This window comes from Oreochromis niloticus, linkage group LG4 (genome assembly GCF_001858045.2).
Source record: "Oreochromis niloticus isolate F11D_XX linkage group LG4, O_niloticus_UMD_NMBU, whole genome shotgun sequence".
In the NCBI taxonomy this organism is placed as follows: Eukaryota; Metazoa; Chordata; class Actinopteri; order Cichliformes; family Cichlidae; genus Oreochromis; species Oreochromis niloticus.
The window spans coordinates 4163446-4187438 of record NC_031969.2 but is presented as its reverse complement, the minus strand read 5'-3'; the positions used below and the strand labels follow the sequence as shown (position 1 = coordinate 4187438).

Genomic DNA, 23993 nt, shown 5'->3' with positions numbered 1-23993 from the left:
CACTCAGTTATTATAGTTTTGTATATTCTATTTTTTTAAATTACGTTTGAACCTTTTTTAATTCATTTAAGTTTCAATGAGTTTTCAGAATGGTTTTCTCATTTCAGTTTAGATTTTATTATTTGAAAATGTTTCAGCGTAAGTTTGAATCTTTTCAGTTTTTTCTCTATGGAGAGCATGTGTCAGAGCCAATACTTAGTTTTGAGATGCAGTTTACATTTTGTGATAGTTTAAGTTTCTGCTTGCATAACATTTTCAGCTATAATATATATTGCACTTTTAATTCCAAGAGAATTGTCAGATAAACTAATGTTCTACATCCAAAATGTATTTACTCAGGCTCATCAAATGAAGGGAGAATGAATCATGTTACAGTAAGCTCCATTTTAATGGGATTCAGTATCAAGATACTGTAAAATCTGCTGTAAGTATTCAGCATAGTCAAATGTTGACCAAAGTGCTGCACAGCAAGTAACTGAGAAGCCATTAAAGCATTATAGTAAAAATGAAAAATCATTGTTAAAAAAAACGTCTTTTTCCAAGATATTCTTGGGCAAGTGTTGGATATAGTTGTGTTTTGTACCAAATCCTAACCTGAAAAGGCCAAGCAGGAGTGCTGTGTTTTCAGCAGGGTTCTGGTGCTGTTATCAGGTAGGTGACCAGATCTGTTGAGGGAAGCTGTTCCAGAGTTTAGGAGCTACAACTGAGAAAGCCTGTCCAGTCTGGAACAACAGGCACTAAAACCTGCCGGTCAACTGACGCAAGCGAGCAGTGTGGGACCATAAACTATAAATGGTCCGTGTGCACTAAACTTTTATTTTACACTGTTCAAATATTTGATGCCTATGTTCTGAGCTATAATCAATTTTTGTAGGGTTATAAGACAGCTTCGACAGTGACATCAACGAATATAGAAAACAGCTGACAAAAAATATGCTTTCATAAATGCTGGATTTTATTGAGCGCACACACTTACATTAAACCTTAATGTTAAGCCTCTGTCTATCCATTATTCTGTCAACTTGCATTTGCAGTATCTGTCAGCAGAAATGCAGAAAAGGAGCTGCTAACCATCAAAAAAACCAACAAGGTTAATAGATAAAATGTTTTATGCTATTTGACTCAGAAAAATACATTTAACACAAATCTCAACTAAAATATTAAATTAATGTGCAAGGACTTGAGCATATCGCGTCTTTACATTATAAATGACAACAAATACATAAAAAATAAATAAATACTGTCAAGAATAAATGAGTCTATGTGCTGAATATACAGAAAAATATGAAGTAGTTGCTTAAAAGCAACTTCATGAAGATAAAGAGCAGTAAATGGACTTTTGGACTGTGTAGGAGGTAATGACAGATGGTGCTGTGACAAGGATAATGGAAAAAGTTTGGACACACCTTCTCATTTAATGGTTTTTCTTTTTTTTTACTACTTTCTACATTGTAGATAAATACTGAACATGTCAAATATATGAAGCAAGATATATGGAATTATAGAGCAAAGAAAAAATTAAAAAAATAACTCTAAATATATTTTATATTCTAGATTCCTGAAAGAAGCCACACTTCGCTTTGTTGACAGCACTGCAAACCCTTGGCCTTTTCTCAGTGAGCTTCATGATGTAGTTGTCACAGTACTGGGTTTGAGACCCAGTAGGTGTAATTCTAGTTAAAGTTATAGTCTTGGATTTGTTGTTCTTCATGGCTTTTGTTCTCATTTATTTTTCAACAGGACAATGACCCCAAACACACCTCCAGGCTGTGTAAGTGTTATTTGACCAAGAAAGAGAGTGATGGAGGCCTGGCCTCAACAGTCACCTGACCTAAACCCAATGGAGATGCTTTGGGATGAGATGGACCGCAGAGTGAAGGCAAAAGGGCCAAAAAGCTCAGGATCTCTGGGAACTCCTTCAAGAATGTTGGAAAACCATTTCAGGCGACAACCTCATGAAGCTCATCCAGAGAATGCCAAGACACACCTTCTCATTTAATCTCTTCATGAGATTATTCATGAGAGTACTTGTAATCACTGTATTACAACCTAGTCTGACAATTAACAACTAACAACCTAACAATTTCTGACAACAATTTTGGTTGTCAGATGGCATTTGACAACCAAGAAACTAGAGCAGACAAGCAGGTCATGGATAAATTTGCTACATTCAAGGATATCTGGACAAAGTTTGTAGCCCAGTTATCCAGTCTTCCTGGTACTAATTTCTGTGTGGAAGAAACGTTGAATTAATTGGTCAGTTAAGGGTTCAGTAACTCACTTTTATAAGTAGATGTTATTAAAAGAATATTGGAGTTTTTAAATATCTGAGCTTTTGCTAAAATCAAGCTGTGTGATTGTATTTCTGCACATGTAGGCTCATATTAGTAGTGATCCATGCATTACACAGTCTTACCCACACACAGCCTGGGCCCTTTGCCTGTGGGTGAGTGTGTGTCCTTGCTGTGAGGCCTTGCTGTATTGATTGGCTCATGGTTAAAATATGAAAGGGGAAACACATCACATTTATTGTTACCGGTTAATCGATGCAGCGAGTTAAATCTATGGGAACCACAAAGGCAGAGGTGAGGTGAGGTGAAAATGGGGATGGAAGGAAGGGTGGGTGGCCACAAAGAGCAGGAGGAGGATGATGATAATGAGGATGAGGGCTGATGGGTTAAATGTAATGGCAGCAACCGGAGAGAAACGAACACGTGAAATGGCAGGTAAAAATTTCCTGATAATTTAAGCGGATATTTTATTTTCTTAGAATCAGAAGAAGGAATGACATCATAAGCAGTGCACTTTCTATTTCCTATTTTGGACCTGTGTTGGTTCCATGTAAGCACTGACAGTCCCAATTCTAACAGCATAGATAAACGCATAAAACATTTTCAGTTGGTTCACATGACTCACTACCTTTTGACGGTTCCTCAAATTAATCCTCAAATAGATGTTTTAGTAGAATTGTAATTATGCTGGTCTTTTCAGGTTTGTTAGCATGCTGAACGAAAATGAACATGGTAAATATCATATCTGCTTTACATATTGGGTGCACATAATAGAAATCTCCAGTACTTTCTGTTTAGTGCTGGAAAATATAATTTGATTAAATAGTAAATATAATCCTCACGCTTCTAGTGATGGGGATTTATACAAATTTAGCGATTCCGGTTCTACTATCGATATGTCACTCATCAATTCTCTCATTGGCTCCATTTTGAGAGTCACCACCATCGCTAAGCAGCAATAAAGAAATTACATTCACACAAATTAACTGCATGCTGTGGGTCCAATGTTTGTGCATGTGTGTTGAGGTATTTCCCCTCTGCCGTGTTCAGTGTTGGAGTAGTTATTACACATATTACACACCTTTCTTAACAGTAATGCAGTACATCACTTAATTACTCTAAAAAAAGGAATTTGTTACACTACTCATTACATTACTTTACATTATTTTCCTCCTCTGACATGCGAACTGAACTTAGCTGATTATAGCGTGAGTGCAAGAACCAATAAGCGGGATCGATACGCAGGCAGACTAACAATTCAGAGGAACTGGACTACTGGGAACCAGTTTTCTACAAGAACTCATTTCCCATCCCTACCGCCTAGACACTAAACTTAACCTTTACATATTTCTAACCTGCACCCTCGAACCAGAAATTCCTAAATTCCTTTAAAGGTCTTTATTTATGTGAAAAGCAGTCTTAATCTTTTCCTGCTCTTAAAATGTTCTCTTACACACAAAGAACCATGAAATTCTGCTCTATGTCAAGAGCCAAACAAACAGTTTAAGAATAACTGAACTCAGCAATCTTGTGACAGGCCTGACACACTGCTCGTCTCCCTCCCTGTTCCATTCTCTCTCTCTCTTTCTACCACACACACACATCTCTAACTGCAGCATGTCTTCCATATGAATCCATCGTTGACCTTGAGTTTTCTCTCCCTTCCTTTATATGCCGCCTTATTCAAGCAACAGCTAAGACAAACAGGTAGGCTGAAACATGAAAATGCACAAATGAGTAGCAGACAGGGTGACAATGGAGCAGTAAAGAATGCGCTTTTGTGGTTTATGTGTCTGGTTGTGGTTTATTCCAGCTCAGTAAGCAAAGATGCAGCTCACACAAGAGAATGTGTGAATGAGGGGGAAACAAGCAAGTAGCTGATGATTAGAGGAGAAGAGAGGAGAGCAGGGGTCTCAGAGCCACGTAATATTTATGTTTTGTAAACTACTGTATTCATATTTCATATGTTTGTTTCTTCTGTAGGGAACTGTGGAAGGACAAGGCCTCCAACCACTGCCGAGGCCTGACCAGCCTCTGAATAGTGGTTAGCATTGGGAAAGCAGTAGTTTTAGCTTTATTAACTTCATTAACTAATCCTCCATACAATATTATAAAATAAAAATCAAGGGTGTGGTCACATTTTCACCTATGATCTCACACCCTGGATTGCACCAATAGAGATCAGCAGGAACAAGACTTTGCAGTAACTCCTTAAGCCCTGGCAGATCATTATTGTATGACGATGTATGATGTATGACATTATAACCAGTCTACATGAAAATAATAATAAAAATGCAATGCAGAACACAGAGGAAACAAATAGGAAAGAATTTCATGAAGGATCTGAGGACAAAGGTAAAGTAGCAACTGCAGCAAGAGTGTCTATAAAAAGGAGCAGAGTGTGAATGGAAGGGTGTGAAGAGTGGAAGAGATAGAGGGTGAAGTGGAAGGCAAAAGGTTTAAGGTCAAAGTTTCAAAGTGAACTGAAAACATGCTTTAAAAAAAGTCTATTTTCTTTGATTTCTTTTATGATTACACAAAGAAACCAAAACCAAAAATCAACACATCCCGGTAACAAATATTCTGCATGCATAAGCAGCGTGAGCTCCATTTTTACGTGGGCTGCTGTTTTCTTCTCATAAAAACAATTTTACAGGCACTGCTTACATGCTGGCAGGTATGTGCCTCAATAAAAGACTGTTGTTTGCAAATTGCACATATATTTGGAATGTACACTGTAAAAAGACATTTTTGGCAACTACACAGAGGCCACTGCATTACTGCTGCAAATGTAGAGAATGCCCACCCTGTGAAAACCATACGCTGGCTTTAAAATTTGGTCAAAATGAAAGAGCAAGTGTAGATGTTGTAATAAATTACTGCACACCTTTTTAAGGCAAAATTGTATTTTATTTTATGTACACTGGGAATAATAACCCTAACTGGGAAATTAAAATTAGACTAAAGCCCACAGTTACATTGAATTCAATGGCTCCTTCTTTTGTAAAACACAGATTAGATTAAATGGGGTCCTATTGTGATCATTTTCAAATCCATATTTTTAATTATAGAACTCAACTAGAATAGTTTGGCATGACTAATACTTCCCAGTAACGCTTATTTATTTTTATGACAGGCCATCATTTATCCTCTGTCTGGAACAAGCCCTTCCCCTTGCTTTTAAGTCAACTTTCTCCTGACTGCCTGCTTCTTATAACAGAATATTTGAAAAGCACATGACAAGGGGGTGGCTGTAGCTCCGCAGGCAGAGCAGGGAATCTGCTAGTCAGGTTGATGGTTTGATCCCTGGCTGTGCCAGTCTGTATGCCAAAAAGCCCTGAATGGGCAAGATACTGACCCCATATACTGTAGGAACCGTAGAATCTGTATTTCAAATGAGTATAATCATAGTTCCCTTTAATAATGAATTAGTCTGAAATGTCCTTATCAGTAGCTTCCATAAGTTTGAGATCCAGAACATGTTGTTCCTGTCAACAGGTAACAGGACCTGGGCCCTCCTGATTTTTTGCCCCAACTCGTGTCAGTCAAAATTGGTGTTTTATTGTAACTCAGCCTTAAGGCACAAAGGTAGTGAGAGCATTTGTTATATAATACAAAATTAATACAGGTCATAGGAACGCATGAATGTCATCTTGACAGCCAACTTCCCAGTCCGACCATTTGTGTTAAATCATCTTTAAACAGCACATGAATAAAATTTTGTAAGGACCTGAATTTAGATACTTTTCATATACTGTAGATTTTTTTTCGGCCTTCCATTTTTCTTTGTCCTCCCTTCTCCAGTTTCCTTATATTTTTTAGGGAAATTTCGAGATATACCAAGTTTTGGGGTTGTAGCTCTCTGTGAATGACAGAGCTGTCAGATTCTTTCCTTTGACCTTAACAAACACCTGCAGCATCACGCAGCAAGAAAAAAATGATTAGTATGTCTTTAAACTGAGAGTGATTTACATGTGCGCAAGTGTCACATCAGCGATAAACTCATTAACACTGACTTGTTCAGAATCTGAAGATAAACAATGATGGATGTTTCTGTTGTTCCACACACTCCAGGTTTCTAACTGTTACACCTGGTTGGTAACAAAGGAACCTTTCTTTGGAGGAATCTTGAGCACCATCATAGCTGCCATGACATTTATCAACATAAGCCTATTATTACATATAAAATAACATTTCAGTGGTTTGATTGTGTTATGGAACTGAAGCTGGACTAGTGTAGTCTGAACTGAAAAAAAGCTGGTGAAGAGAATTATTAGAAAAGGTGAATATTGTGTGGATGGGGAGGAGAGAGGAGGACAGGATCAGAGATCAAAGGCAGGATCCTGCTGATAGTAACTGTCTCTCCTCCATTATTCATCAGACAGCTGTGCCGTAAGTAGGTTAAACTTTGAGAAAGCGAGAGACGGGGAAAGATGGAGCTGTCGACTAGCTGGAACACTAGGAACGAGAGCATTAAAGAGGAAATGAATGAAATGAATGGTTGATATGCAAGAAAAATAACCGAAAATGAGAGAAACTGGACGCCGTGGTGTTAAAAAACACACTGAGAAATGGCTTTAAAGGGGCAGAAGAGAGAAAAAGCAGAAAATAAGGGAAGAGAAAGCAAATGAACGAAATGAAATTGCATTGTTATTCACTGTGCCTGGGGCAACCAGACAAACAAAAAAGTGCATACACATGCATGTAAAGCAGGATTGTTGCTTGACATCATCATTTAGAGTACACAGTTAATGATGCAAAACGTGCAGGAAGCATTAAAGCTCAATTTTAAGATTATGTTGGTTGTATTATGGAAGCTGGACTGTGGACTGAGCTGAGCTCTTACCAACATATTTCTTTTTTGGTACTGGGGCTTTTTGGATGAGCTGAACAAGCTGTGGCACGGTAGAAGAATGCTTAACACTGTTGCCTAGCAAACAGGTTCTGGTTTTGAACCTTTGGGTCAGCTGGGATCTTTCTGTGTGGAGTTTTCATTTTCTGTGCCTGCATGGTTGGCTTCCTCCCAAAGACATGCACATTAGATTAATTGATGAATCTGGGGCTAGCAGTGTAACGCGCTGTGAGGAGTCAGTGAGAGGACAAAAGAAGAACAAGTCCTCCAGTCCAAACGACAATATCGAGCTTTTGTTGCTGCCCTCAAATACAACAAATACATCCCATATGAGTGTTTCCAAAACGAGTGTCTACAAGTGGCAGAAGACATCACAACCTTATGTTACGACATGGTATATAAATTAAAGGCAACCTTTTAAAATTCAATTTTTTCACTTAATGTTAGTGTGTAATATTAAACTAGAGAACCTACCTCTCTTCTGTTCGTATGTAAGGAACTGGGAACTGAGTTTGTCCAGTTATCACTTTCAGAAGTATCACATCCTCTTCCTTGAGGCTTCTCATTGTCGTCACATTATCAAAGAGCTTTTTTTGGAGACAACTGAACATGGCACTGATAGCACACATGTAACCAAAAAGAGCAGCTGCTGCAGAAAAGCACAATTATCACACACATACACACAAACTCAAATCACAAAATCACATGAAAAATATTACTTATACAGCTGTAAAACACAAATTCACTGACAGTTGTTACATGTTACAAGAATGCACTGAAAACAAAAATAAAGAACCAGTGACCAACCTTCCAGGTGGTCACTGGTTTAGGGCCCTTACTGTCTCTTTTGCATAGCTGCCAACAAGACTGAGATGCAGGTGAGCTGGTGAGCCTTCAATAACGCTGTCGCCAGGCATCAGTGGAGCTTGCAGCATGTGTTTTGGTGTAGCTTGCCACAAACTCAAACACAGGGAAACAAGATGGTCTGGAGGCAGGGAAATACAAAACAGAATAACAAAGTTAGCAAAGGAACAGAATAAAATGAAATAGAAAAGAATAGATCAGAGCTGACTAGAAGAGAAAGGGTGTCAGTCAGAGACTCTGGGTTCACTTTTAAACAGGTGGAAATCTGTAGATTAAGGTGGCTAGGAGAAGACATTCATAAAACCATTAAGTGCAGTCTCATAACCTGGCTATAACCCTATTTGAATGTAGGCATTTTTCTGTGTAACTTTGGATTTAAGCCTATATTACTAAACTGAAAAAAGAATTCAAAAATTTCTGCAGATTGAACAGTTACCACAGTCCAGTATTATTTTTAAAATTGCAAACTATATCAAGACAGAACCAAGTTTTAGTTAGCACAGGAAGGAAAAAAGGTTAAACGGCCACAAGGCGTGCACAATTGTGACTCATTGTTTTTATATTATTCTTAGCACCAAAAATTGAAGATTAAAAAAATGCACTACCTGATTTGATGCATCTGAAGCTGAATATTAGTTCAGAAAAAAGGGAGAAAGAAAGTGGAGGACACACATCAAAAGATCAGAGATTGCATTTGAACCTAGACCACTGATTTCTAGTCATGCAACATGTGGTCACCTGACCACTGAGCTAAACCAGCACCCCATAGACAGGCTTTTGATGCCACGGAGAAGAACCAAAGAAACAACTATAATGTTGCCGTGGATACTATTCAAGCCTCATTTGGTAGCCTTTTTTTTTGTCAGATTAATTAATTGGTTCAAAATCTCTGCAACTCTGAATGAATGACAGGTGCATCAAATGAAAGATTTCTACAAAGCAATCAAATGTAATCCCTGCACAAGTTACACAAACATTTTGGTCTAAATAATCTTCATGAAGGTCATTCGGGCTGAAATGTAATTCAATTCAATTCAGTTCAGATTTATTTATACATATACTACAGATTTATACTACAATATAGTATATATGCCCCTCACGGCACTTTATATTTTAAAGTAGATCCTACAACAATACATACAGAGAAAAACCCAACAATCATATGACCCCCTGTGAGAAAGCACTTTGGCGACAGTGGGAAGGAAAAACTCCCTTTTAACAGGAAGAAACCTCCGGCAGAACCAGGCTCAGGCAGGGGCGGGGCCATCTGCTACGACCGGTTGGGGTGAGAGAAGGAAAACAGGATAGAGACATGCTGTGGAAGAGAGACAGAGGTTAATAACAAGTATGATTCAATGCAGAGAGGTCTGTTAACACATAGTGAGTGAGACAGGTGACTGTAGAAGAAACACTCATTGCATCATGGGAATCTCCCAGCAGTCTACACCTATTGCAGCATAACCAAGGGAGGATTCTGGGTCACCTGATCCAGCCTTAACTATATGGTTCAGCAAAAAGGAAAGTTTTAAGCCTAATCTTAAAATAATAATTGTAATAATAGTTGCCAATGAATTATTAGTAACCAAACTATAGAATAACAGTTTACTGTGCCATGTGTCATCGCACTTGCTGGTATCTATACTATACTATGGAGAATTTTGAACACATTACTCGCCTTATCATGAATGATCACTGGAAGTCACTTAATTTTACAAAGCATGTTTTGGTTTTAAAAACTGTTTTTGTAAAAACAAGCCCTGAGGTCATTTCTTTTAAAGGAGAGTCAGTCTCAAAAAGAACCAGTAAGTCACAATCCATGCCCTCATACAAGGACTGACAACATTGATGAACTGAGTTGTTTTTGGCATAACCCAACTGTCCACCAAATATATTTGATCTTATTCTTGTAAAGTCTGAGCTAGGGGGCAAGGGGAGCCCATCTCACTGGGACCATCTCACATTGAATTTTCGCACTAAGAAATGTTTGGCAGACTTTGTCACGCATTCCAATGAGCACAGCTCTTGACTGGGAGACCAGTGAGTCATCACATTCCTAATTCCACTCTATCAACTGCTAGTGGTTGAAATATCTTAATGGAGACAGATGTTTGTGCCAAGATATCTTTTAGGCATAAACAGCTAGTTTTACAGGCAGTGGGTACACTGTCTTGACCCTTTGCTTGGAGAGAATGAGGTTGCTGAAGTTTGTCAGAATGAATCCCACCATCCGTTTACTGTTACTCATCCAGTTGTGCCACTGGATGATACTGGAACCCTGTTTGAGAACCAATAAATGAAAATGACGAGATCACTTCTAGAGCATCATAGACCACAGGCTCTAACTTTTGATTAATGTTTAGCTTAGGGGTGAATTTTTTTATATAGGACTGTGACTCCATCAGCTGCAAAGTCAACAAACTGTGTGGGTAATATTTTTTCTGAAACCTCTTCATATCAAGTGTTTCAAACTATCACAGACAGCAGCTTTGGTGTGCAACTGTAACTCAGGAATTAAGAAGCTGTAAATCTCACCATATAGGCTATTCAGATGTAGATGATTAATCATGTGTTTGATACTCAGTAGGAATGCTTCTAACATTTTCTAAGGTTTCAGGTAAAATCTGATACTCTGAATCATTTTCATGTATCTTTTATTTAGCTAGTAGTAGTTTTCACATTGAAACAACATTGTTTGATGGAGTAATGAAAAGTTGGTGTGGAATGGGGTTCATGCACTCATCTCTGATGTCACAGGACTTTCTGCTCATCCCCCTGGGAAACTGCACCCTGCATTGAACTGCATCAGAGATCTGGAGGACTCCAACTGAAACACACAACAGCAAACAATAAAATGATTTGTGAAATGTCTACATAGATGGTTCTTTTCAACATTTCTATTCCTTATTGCAACAGGGTGACTTCATGCATGTAACATGTGACTCACAGCCATACTGTATGCCACAGCCAGTGTGTGAATGTGTGTGTGAATGGGTGGATGACTGGATATGTAAAGCGCTTTGGGGTCCTTAGGCACTAGTAAAGCGCTATATAAATACAGGCCATTTACCATTTCACAGCCAGTGAGTACAGAAGATGTGTGTATGTGTACATGCATATACATATATAACACTGGCTTTAATATGCATGTTAGGGCTGTGGGTATCAGTGTGGGAGGGTTTGTGCAAATTTATATATACCACATGATGGTGGTTTATGTATTCTGTAGTGTATACTGTCCTGCTGGTGGATTTCCCCTTGTGGTTATTAATAACAAGTCAGTGAGCGACAAATCCTAGATGGATCAATCAAAATGTACAACACAGGGCAGAGTTTGTATTTTTTAACATTTCATTAATATCACTAGTGAAATAAAGGCTAACATGTTAGAGATAGTCTGTTAAACATTTTATGAAATACAAAGACTATTAATATGAATAAGGGGGATTTACAGAAAAGTGTGTCATTACTAGTTCTTTATAATAACCGCATATTTATGCAACACATAACATACAGTTTGAAAACAGGAAATGCATAAAGTCAGGTAAAACTACCAAAGAACAGATGCAATCACACATCACACATCACACTGTAATTATACAGCTTCATTTTGGGGCTCATTCTGGTCTCTGTAATAAACACCCACAACCTGCATGGAGCACGAGAGCCTGCAATCAAAATGCAACAGCTAAGATATGTAATATTATCATGCTCTAACAATGACAGTGACAAAGGGTGCATAATATGATATTGTCTGCAAAAATAAAACAAATAGTCTTAGATGCAGAAGATCACTGTGCACATGCAGCTTCTCACTGTAAAATTTGATACTTTTGCTTTACTTTAAAATATGCAAAAATGTTTGGAAGACACCACATACTGCGCACATCTTAATGATGACACATAAAAGGCTTTTTTCAGGATGACTTTTACCCAATAATTGTTTAAAAAGACAGACATATTTGTTTCTGTTACATATTTGTGTCCCATACACCACAGAGTTACTGTGGGTGAGGGAAAAAATTGGCATTGCATTATTTTGTGTGGCAATACTGTATCGATACAGTGCAACCCAATATTCAATATTCATTTTTATGAAATAAATTAAAATACTTTGGGAGTAAAATGAATAAGAGGACTCATTTCATTCACCGTCATCCTGAAATGACATTAGAGGAGCAAACTTAGATTAAAATGACATGAAGTTAAAGCACTTTTGATGGCAAGGCGATTGCACAGGTCACCAAATAGGAGGCAACCTTTCTCTGTTAGCTCTGCAGGTTCCATCTCGCCTCTTTCCCTATGCCCACTGGGATAGGCGCCAGGTGGGCATAGGGCTAGAGGGCATATAGGTGGAACTTATGGAAGTTGTTCCATAAGTTGTTCCACACTAGTGGAAAAATCTTTACCATTAAAAGTATCACCTCAGCACACTTAAATGTATGGCTGGCGTATTAACCACACTTGGTCACTTGAAGATTGAATATGTATGTTCATATGTAAGAATGCATGGTAGAAAGGTTTTATGTATGGCATTTTGGGATATTTCATTTTAATGTTTTTTGATCTTAAAAATATATTTTGCAATTGCATGTTATAAAAAGTGCTATAAAAATACAATTATTATTATTTGTACTCGTAGTATTTTGAGTTTGACTGCAAGTGGATGTAACTGTGATCTGTTTTTTGTTCAAATTCAAGTTCAATAATAATGCAAACTGAACGAGAATATAATCACATCTACAGACCAACACAGAGTTTGCATTAAAAAAAGAACAGATACTACATCAGAAAAGAAGTAGCAGACTTCCCAGCTAGCTCCCAGCTAGCAGTCTTTGACCTGATTATTCCAGTTGGAGTAATGTGGGTCAAAACATGCCCATATATGAGTGTGTGTGGACATATTTGGGTCTGTTGTATAAGGTCAGACATTTCTACACAGCACAACTATGGTTACACAGTATGTTCCTAAGCACAGTTACATTCTCATTAATTTGTAACAAGAAAAAATATATATATATCTGTGTTTTTTAATTCACTGAAAAGTTCATGATACTAATGTTCTTTCTGCAGGAGATTTTATGTAATCTTATCAGTTCACGGATACCCTGCAACAATAAACCCTCTATTTACGGACACAAACATGTACGGCCCTTGACGCTCAGTCCTGCACATGACAAGTGGGCTGTGTGCAAATACACCACTGTCACTGCTTGGCCTCACTGTCTCAGCCAAACAGGGGAATTTAGGGGAATCCCATCATGTCACAGCTCCTCCATTGTTTCATTCTCCATCTGCTTCAGGCATTGAATCCACCACACACAAACACACAGTCATGAACACACGCACACTTACACAAACACCCACCACCCCCCCATCATTACCACCTCCTTTACTTCCTGTATTCCCCCCACCACACACACATGCTTCATACCTGGCACCGTTTTTTTAAGTCTTTACAAGAAAGCATTCCTGTTTGTTGACCTGCACCATTAGTGGTGTTTACTGGGGTTGGCAGATGCAATAGTTTGTTTTTATCCCAAATAAATGATGTAAATGGTCATCAAAATGTTCAATTTGACGATGATTCATCTCATAAATGATGAAACATGGCTTTACCCCACATATGCTGCTTTAATAGATTGAAAGTATAACTATTGGTATTAGCAATACTGGACATGTATTTACTTGATATCGGATCAATATCAAAATTTGCAGTATCGCAAGGCACTAGAAAGCAATGACATATTACATTTTTCAGTTGTTGGATTTTCCTTTTTTCACTTTGTACTTTAAATATTTTCAGCATAATGCATTTGCGTTCAGAAAACAATAAAATTATAATAATAAAAACAAGGTTACTTGTTTTTTCAAGTAACCTTGAAAAAACAAGTAACCTTGTTTTTTTCATCAAAATGGTCATGTGCTTTTTTCAAGGCCATCATTTCCTATTTAAGTGATTTGGTACTGTATGAATAAAATTGGATTGAATTTAACATAATTTCAGTTATTAATACATGTACTTGAAACAGACATTTTCTCATTACTGCTCTTTGTCACAGTAAAACTACCATGGTTGACAAGAACACATTTTGACGTTCTTATTTTTTAGAATGAAGGAAAAAAATATGGTGAAATGTGAAAATCATCATCATCATGCATAATCAATCCATGCACTTTAGTCCCCTTCACTTCATTGTTTTGGGCCTTTGACACATATATTAATGGTCCACATGAACCTCCAGCTGGCAGTTGCTTTTACAGTAAAGGTAAACTCTGGAACACAATGTAGTTGGTAGAGACCAAAAACAAGGTAAAATGTGAGTAAATTTGTTACTTTAATGTTTCATTTCAATTTTGGAAAAAATAAATTATGTTCTGTATATGTATATGAGTGTGTGTGTGCGTGCTCTTGTGTGTGTGTATTAAACCATATTTTTATTTTAACCTCTTTGTTCTGTCTCCAAATCCTCACCCACAAATGCCCTGAGCCTGGTTCTCCCAGAGCTTTTTTCCTGTTAAAAGCGAGTTTTTCCTTCCCACTTTCACCAAATGTTGGCACATAGGAAAATGTCTGATTGTTTGGGTTTCTCTATATTAATGTATTGTCTTTAACTTACAATATAAAGTGCTTAATTCAGTTAAATTCAATTTTATTTATATGAATCACAACAGCAATTGCCTCAAGGTGGATTATATTGTAAGGTAAAGACTACAGAAATACAAAGAAAAACAGAAAACCCCAACAATCACATGCGCCCTTACGAGCAAGGGCTTTGGTGGCAGTAGGAAAGAAAAACTCATTTTTAACAGGAGGAAACCTCCAGCAGAACCAAGAAAGGACAAAGACACACTGTCGAAGACAGCCAGAAATTAATAAGAGTTAATAATTAAATGTGGTGTATAAACACATAATGAAAAAGGTGACTGAAGAGGGCCAACTGATTCAGTCCTAACTATATGCAACAAAAGGAAAGTTTTAGGACTAATCTTAAAAGTAGATTGGATGCCTGTCTCCCGAATCCCGAGGGGCCTGGAAGCTGAAGGCTCTGCCTTCTATTCTACTTTTAGGAACCACAAGTAAGCCTGCAGTCTTAGAGCGAAATGCTCTAATTGGGTGATATGGTACTTTACGGTACTAATGTCAATAAGATAAGATGGGGACTGATTATTCAAGACCTTGTGCACAACAACAGTCATTGTGAATTGGTGCTATATAAATAAAATTAAAATTGACATATATTGAAATGTGAAAACATGTTAACAGTCACCTCCATTCAGGACCTTTGAAAACTTGGTGTGTACGCGTGAGAACTCGTATAGTAAAAACAATGGAATCAGTTTAATTAGTAAAAATCTATGTATAATTATTTATCTCTTGTGGATGGAATCAGGCTGAAAGTGTTAAGGAGTTCCTGGTGTTCTTTATGCATGATCATTAAAGAAACTAATTTTTTGTGCTAGCACATCTTGTGGACTGGGCTGCTGTCATTCAGGACAGCACCACCTTTATACTTCTTGAGCTTAAGCTCTGAGCAACGTTGTCAAATAAAATGAATGATCTGAAGTCTACAACAATCACTTCCTTATATTTTGGAGAAAACTTGGACTGACGTTGATCTCACGTGAGCCATTGCGGATTGCACTTCCTCTTCTTCCCTGAGCTGACGCCTACAGCAGGATATCCTGTGTCACCAGCCTGCGTATCTACGCAAGGCCATCTGAGCTGTGCTTTGGTCGTAGACACCAGTCATTTGGCAGGGCCACCTGTTATCAGCAAGATCACAAAAGAATCCTTACAGGAGGGCACAGCAGTGTTCCTCAAAAGCATGCGTGTGGGCGTGAGCATGTGCAACCTTCCTTGCACTGAGAAATTTGAACTAGATAGGCACGCTGGTGATGACAGCAGCTTGCTAAAAGCACCTTGAGGTGATTATCCAAGCTAAAGGCTCCCTGAGGACAAATAAACTCCACAGCTCAATGTGCGGTTGGCTGTCTGACTCTTCTTCTGTCCATGTTTGTCTGCTTGAGTGCCTCGCACCAGCATATCCATTTATTCTCACATTCATGTCAGTCAGAAGATGGAGGCAGAGAAAGAAAGGGGGGGGGGACTGTTTGATTAATTATTAAAGAATCTGACACATGGCTTGCCTTTCCTTTTATTCTCCCTCTGACCTACATAGTGAACCACCTGATCCTGGATCCAAAACAAACCTATTGACATTGAGCTCACAGTCTGTCTGCTTTTGTAAGCATGTGCAAGTGCATGGGTGCGTTCACGTGTCTTTCACTCTTATTGAGCTGATGTGCACACACAAGGAGACAGAGAAACAGAAGGAAGAAAAAAATGTTGCACGGAGAGTGAGATGAAAGCTGATGGTTTCGCGCCCTGATCTTCCTGCTAATCTAACCAACCACCCTCACGAGCATATCAGAGATTAGCTGTAGGAGCACGCGTGTGCGTGCCTATGTGTGTGCGTGTGTGAACACAAGCTAATGTACATTGATGTGGGTCCATGTGAGGCATTAAGCGTCTGTCAGGGCCCCCCAAAGTATGCTGAGATAGAGTGGAACATTGGGTCAAAGGGCAAATGCACCTCCCTCATTTTTCTCTTTCATTGCCTTCCATTTTTGTCCACATCTGTGCAACTTCCTCTTACATCTCTGTCACTTCACAACCCTCTCACCCCTCCTTCAACCCCTCAACCTAATTTCCAGCAAAAACTAGGAGCCATCTTGTAAATGGGATCACACCAGCTCTCAGGCAAATGGAGCTCTCAGGCCACGCCCACTGTCACCTCATTCAGCTTTATTTGGATGTTAAGTGCACACCTGTAAAATTCTGCTACAGATGCTGCTGTAATCCAAATTTTTTTTTAAAAAAAAAACTAGATTGGGTATGCTGACAGTTTGCTGATCTATCCAGTTCACTTCTGTTGTGGGTTCAATAAACCATGCATGCCTTGGGTTTTTTTTAAAGTTTGTTTGCAGTAGACGACTGAGAAGCTCAGGCTTTCCTTTTCACTCTTTCCGTTTACTGCTTCTTAGGAAGCTTTTCAAATAACGAATTGTCTTCAGATCAGTTAATGTTGTCTTTACAATTCTTTGTTCTACTTCGTATGTGAAGAGGTTCACATACAGTGAGACAGCGGTCTTCAGTAATAGTTCTGCAGTCTTTCAGAAGGTCTTTCAAAACTAGTCTACAGCCATCTGTAAAACATGGTAGAGGCTCTCTCATGGTTTGGGGCTTCATTTAGGCCCGTGGTGTTGGGGTGTTGTCAAAACTGATGGAATTATGAAGGTAGAAAATTAGCGTCTGATTTTTTTCTACCTTGCAGTAGCATCTGGAAAGTTTCTGATTGGCAGCGGCTTCATTTTTCAGGATGACAATGATCCCAAGCACTCTGTCAAAAGGATACCTGGATAGGAAAACACACAACTGACACACCAGCAGTCATGGATTGGCCTCACCAGAGCCCGGGGCCTCAACACTACTGAAGTGTGGGAGAAGTCAATTGAATTCAGTTTTATTCATATAGGGCCAAATCACCTCAAACCGCTTCGTATTGTAAGGCAGGGAACAGCCTGATTGTACAAACTCTGTTTATGTTTCGAGGTTTCAATAAATGTCTCATTTTCTTTACAAAATAAAAAGAAATGAGGGCCGGCTCAAGACTTATAAATGTTTGAATGTGATGTTTCCTTAAGCATGAAACTGGAATAATTTCCAGTGGATACAGTCAGAGCATCCAGATGCAGCAAGTACTTGAGATTAAATTACAAAATATCAGTATTATTGTTGTCAGAAAATGAAATATTTGTTCAAAGAATACTTGTTTGTTACATGTTAAGCTACCATTTTAATGCCAAGCATTATTTTGTGACCCTCCTGGTGCTGCTAATGTATTTTTGGATTTGGATGTAGCATTAAGGTCATGTCAGTATGTTATCCTTTCTGTTGCTAAGGGAACAATTTAGTCCCAGTTTTAATGATAGAGCTCCATCTAAATGGTCCTCTGGATGTTTACTGAATGAATAAACTGCATTAATGTTATCTGATGGGTGAGTGAATCCAGGAAGAAAGGGTTCGGTTTAAAAAGCAAGAAATGATAAATTTCTGAGATGAGTCTGTCTCTATATTAGAGCAGCCTTAGACTGACATTAGAATTAATGAAGTTAGATAAGTTTAAATACCCATCAAATGCAATGGACAGTGCACAAGAGAGATGAAGAAGAGAGTGCAGGCAGAGTGGAGTGGGTGGAGATGAGTGTCAGGCGTGACTTGCAACAGAAGGTTAGCAGAAGGAGTAAAACTGAATGTACGTGGTGGTAGTGAGACATATCCGAGGAGCAAGCCAGGTTGAGCAGTTTGGAGATGTTGGAAAGGTCCAGTTGAGATTGTCTGTGTGAGCAGGTCATCTACTGATCGGAAGGTTGGTGGTTCGATTCCTGGCTTCCCCCAGTCTGCATGCCAAATATCCCTGGGCAAGATACTAACCCCAAATTGCTCCCCGATGCATCCATTGGAGTATGAATGTGTATGTTAGTTAGAAAGCACTAAGAAGAAAAGAGGGTGAATAAAGTAAGATAACTAATAAGTACATTCTAATACGTTCTAAATATGTTTGTACTGTAACTCATGAACATGTGAGTAAACTCCCCAGAATAACATCATTATTTTTAATTATAATAAATATAATAGTAACAGCATGTATGTCAGATGCACTAAAGGCGCACATGTTAGAAAGACACTGAGAATGAATTCAAAGTGCCAAAACAATTATTATTTTTTTCTTTGGTTTATTTTCCATTTGAGTGAAATATACGTGAATGCAAAGTTACACACTGGACATGAAAAATCCATGCCAATATTTGTGTTAAATACAGTTTTTAGAGTCACTATTTCTTAATGCTGCTGTTCACACTGACCATGTGATGTTGCAGGACACATTTGTTGGTTTTATCTTTCGCACATGAATAATCACATCTGACCAATCAGACCACTTTACTGTATTTGGCAACTAGTGTGCTCATACGTGCTGAATATACAATGATATGGAAATAGTAGAGTTACACACACAGGTAGACGTTGCCCAACTCTGCTAACAATAACTCAATCTGTCCCACTGACATCCTGAAATATGTTTGAGAGCCATCACGATACAGCAACTTCAACTCCAGGATCAAACCAGGAAATCCTCCCTGCTGCTGCTGTCTCTTGAAAATCAGATGAACCCAGAATGTCAGTTTCTTCCTTTTCTTATTTAGAAATATCAGGAACAGCTCATCATCTCTTAACGTCAAATTCATTTTTGTCGCAGTATGTTTTTTGAGGACACATTTGCCTGTGTGTATATACATTACACAACAAGTTTGCATCTGAAAACTTTGGAATTTCCATTACACTGAAAAATACCACTTACACCACTGGGCTCTCACACTCTGGGGCCTCCGCATGCCTGGGGCCCTGGATCTCCTCCATGCCTGCTTCATGCTCTGGGGGACGGGGCTATGGCTCCCCACATCCTCTAGCAGATCATTACATGGAGAAACTTTTTGAATACAAGCGCGCTGATCCACACAGGTGTGCACACAGGTGTTCACAGACACAAACTACACCTTTCTTGGCTGCTACCTCAAAGCACATTCTGCGATGTCAGTCCTGCGTGCTGCACAACAACATTCAATACTTAGTATTTACTATTATTTACTGTTAGCTAGATTAATGCAATGGTGCTGTGTTTATTATGCTGCTCTCTTTTTTTGCTTGTTTTCTCTTTTTTTCTTTTCTCTCAACAGGTGATCCAGGAGATTTTTTTTCCTTTTAAGTGTCCTTTCTCCCTCTTCACCTGTTTTTCTGTTCCTTAATCTTTCTTTCTAAAAAGTACTTTTTCAAAGTAAATCCGTTGGGTATCTTTGTTGGCTTTCAGACATCAATTCTGACAGCGAAAGAACCAAACGAGACAGGAAGAAAAAAAAAATACCACTCACATCCATGTAGGCCTGTTGTACAGATTCTTTAGTTTACATTGTCAGTGTAGCCATGGTATTAGATTGCACTGAATGGTTTTAGAACTGTTTGACTTTGCACCTGTTCTCCCAGCTCCCTTCCTGTATGTGTGTTTTGGTGTGCGTTATAATAGCAAGCTACGCCAAAACAAATATACTAAAAGCTGCACTGCTGCTTTATTGAAGACACACCAGCTCCTGCATCTTGCCGTTTTTGGCACCTTCACAAGAGAGACAGTGACGGCAATGTCCATGAAGATCATTGGCTCAGATATTTTAAAATGACTTCCTCTTGTTTTCAGTGCATTCTTATATTAACAGTGGCCGCTGCTGCATTCTTCAATTGTCAGTAATTCTTTTTCTTTTAAAGCCTTTTGGTCATAAAAAAAATTTCTTATGAAATTTGATTTTGTGTCCGTGTGTGCAGTGTTGGTGTGTGTGTGTCAGACAAGCCTATGAGCAATTACCTGGTGAGAGAGGGAGGGAAAAACTCCCTTTTGACAGGAAGAAATGTCCGGCAGAACCAGGATCAGGGAGAGGCAGCCACCTGGGGGTGAGGACAAAGACATGCTGTGGAAAAAAATCCAGATGCCAACATTTACTACATTCCATGAGCTGATTCAGACACATTACATTCAGTCTGTTTTTAGAGAGTTGGGAACCAGATCAGAGCAGCTTCTCTTGTGTCCAGGTTTGTGTTTAGTTTTATGTAATACACCATTAAAAGTATATTTTTGTGCATTTGTTATTAAAGCATCAAGAGGTCAGGGCTCTCTGATAGATTTCCAGATGAAGACAGAGAACCTTCATTTGTGTGTCAAGCCTTTGCAGTCCAGCACATTTGCAAGAAAACATTTGTACTTCTGCAGTAGGTGACTACATAAAGGCATGAGTGATCACTCTGATTTGTGTTGCTCCTGTTTTATTGTTTTTGCTCTTCTTATTTGTGTGGCTGTGTTTGTTGGTGATATGTATATTTTTCATTAACAGACCAGCAAATTACAGATAATGTTTTAGTGATAAGTTTGAGCTGAAAACAAAATGTTCTTCTCTGCTAAATGACTACGATGCCATGGTGTATTGATGGCATGCTGCCTGTTAGTTTTGTTTTAGTTAAGCGTCCCATCAGTGGGGATCATTTAATAGCAAGTAAACATGTTGTGTATTCTTTAAATTTAAAGGTCTGATTGAATTCTCTCCAAAAAGGTCTTTGATAAGGTGATCGCTGTAAGACGGATTGAGGAAGAGGATGTGATACTCCCAAAAGAGAAGGATCTGGGTTTGCAGAACGCCACTGTCGAGGAACGTAAGAACATAACTTTATCTTACTGGTATGCAAACCCTCCAGTTTAAGCTGTTCTTCAGGTGGTAAAAGCCTGGCTTTCTGCAGTGTCTCTCATATGGCAGTTTTATCTTTCAAAAAGTAATTAAAGATTCCTGACTGACCCGCTGTGCTGTGTTGTGTGTAACTGAAAGGCTCTGATTCAGGTCTGCAGTGCCTAATGAGCTGAAAGCTTAACTGCAGATACAGCTGAATACCTTAACAGCCTCGTCTTTTACCATACTTAATTGCGGACAGCTTAATTGACACAAACATAGGCCATAACATCATGTAATGACTCCATAACGTACTTTACCTATACTCTAAGTATTGGACACATGCAAACACGAAAACGTGCAACTCTACACAGAAATGCCCAGATGGTGAAGATGAATTTGGGACCTTCTTGCTGTGAAGCAATATTGCTGACCACAGCACTACTGTGCTTCTCTAAATAATAAGATCTAACTTAAAATTACTGCATTAGATTTATTAGATTGCAGCTTTTTATTTGCTTCTTTAATTGAACAAATCCTTCCACCACAATTCATTTGGTTAGCAAGTCACACCGGCCTTTTCTGGTAGACCTGTGTGTGCGGGATAATGTCAGAGGCTCTTCATAATGTGTATAACTGTAAAGAATAATGCATAACCACGATTTGAACATAAGGTGCAGATTTTTGCTTGGTTTTGTTTTGCTTTGTCATTATTTAAAGTAAAGTACACAGTAAAGTACAGTAAAGTAAGTTCTTCAAAAAAACAGGGGAAAATATGTTACAGACATACAATCAACACTTGAATCATTAAAATGTTTATTATTTAAGGTGTTTTTTCATTAGAAAGTCTCAATGTGGAAAAATTTGCACTTGTAATATTATGCACTTTTTAAATGGATATCACACAAATCATGGAGTTTATGTATGAAAAATCTGAAATTTTACCCCTTCCAGCCATGCTGATCCCAAAACACTGCAGCTATGTCTCAAATAGCAATAAAAAAAACAAACTCTTCCTTGTTTTTGCACCTCTTCAGTCTTTCTGCATTTATTTTCTCTCCTGTGTGCCGCTTATCTTTCTTCCTTCCTGTCCTTCTGTCCTTCCCTCGCTCCTTCTCCTGCCATGCTCATCTCTCTCTACCTCTTCTTAATGATTCTTTGTGAGGGACAGTAGCCTTTTAGCAGTGAGAGGAGTTAATGGCTTTGCTGATGGCTGCTGCTAATGTCTTTGGGCTAATGGCCTTGGCCACCACTGATGATAACCATGAACTAATAGCATGAATGACAGATAGCCTACTGCTTTCAGACTCATGCTCGGTATAAAAAGATAGATAGTCTCAGAGGAACAACTACGAAGTTAGTACCCCTGAATATAGCAATAATACCCAGAGGAGCTATCTTTTTTGTGATTAGATAGAAAGAAGAAGGTAATATAACTGGGTAAAATGTAGAGCCATGTGCAAGATGCAGTGGGGTATCACAAAAGCATGCACAGCACATGCCTTTGTGGTTTATATCTAAACATGATGATGCACAGGACGCACACACAGGAAAACAAGGAAATTACACTTTTTACGTCCTGCTTTGTGAAACATTATTATCCTCTGACAAAATCTGTTGCACTGGATTGCTTTTTCTTAAATGGAGGAATTGGAAATGTTTAGATACTTATACATGTGTGAAACTGTTAACACATCATTAACTAAATGTGATTACTGTCCAGTGTATACCATACATACTTTTGGTTAACTTCAAAGCAATTACTGGTGTCAGGGAAATACCAAAAGGGCTGAAAATTCACCTTAAAGATTTTTGAGATAAACTACAACATAGAGTACCGTCTAAAAGTCACGAGCAAACCCTCATTTCTTTCTATTTTGCTTCCAAGGAGTCAGATGATGTTTAAAGTTGTTTTTTCAGTCCTGTAAAACGAGGTGGAAGTTTTGGGGATTCTGTTAAAACTGAGGAAATTATGAAGAAAAAAAGAAAAGTCAGATGTTCATCCACCATCCAATATTAACTCAAAAGCATCTGATTGGCAGTTCATTCATTTTTCAGCATAACAATAACTCCAAACACACTGGTATTTTAAGCTGTTATTAACATGATCATCCCAAATATTGACTGTCAAGCTTGTTAGAAAAATGAAAACTATATTCTTATTTACACTTTTTGATCATTGAATTGGTTGTCCGACCATACCACCGATGCCAAATGTCAGTTTTATTTCTTCCCTCCTATATTTTCAACAATCAATTCTAAATGGTATTATTGCAAAGTCGAAGCATTTAGGAACCACAGCAACTCTGCCATAAAGTAGCTACAGATTCCTCCATCCATCCAATTTTGCTTTTGAAGTCAGATAAAACTGAGGTTATTGTACTCGGCCCTGAAAATCTGAGAAATATGGTATCTAACCAGATTTTTACTCTGGATGGCATTACCTTGGCCTCCAGTAACACTGTAAGGATACAATATGAATATGTCCTTGCACTGCTTTCTTCCATTTGTGCAACATCTCTAAAATTAGAAAAATCCTGTCTCAGAGTGACGCTGAAAAACTAGTTCATGCATTTATTACTTCTAGGCTGGACTACTGTAATTCATTATTATCAGGATGTCCTAAAAACTCACTGAAAAGTCTTCAGTTAATCCAAAATGCT

The 23993-nt window shown here is 38.4% G+C and overlaps 1 protein-coding gene across 1 annotated transcript in view; it reads left to right on the top strand.

Moving 5' to 3' along the window:
- LOC102080700 (uncharacterized) overlaps positions 1–23993 on the top strand; it is a 107651-nt gene that overhangs the window by 65881 nt on the left and 17777 nt on the right. The gene's annotated exons all lie outside the window — the stretch shown is intronic.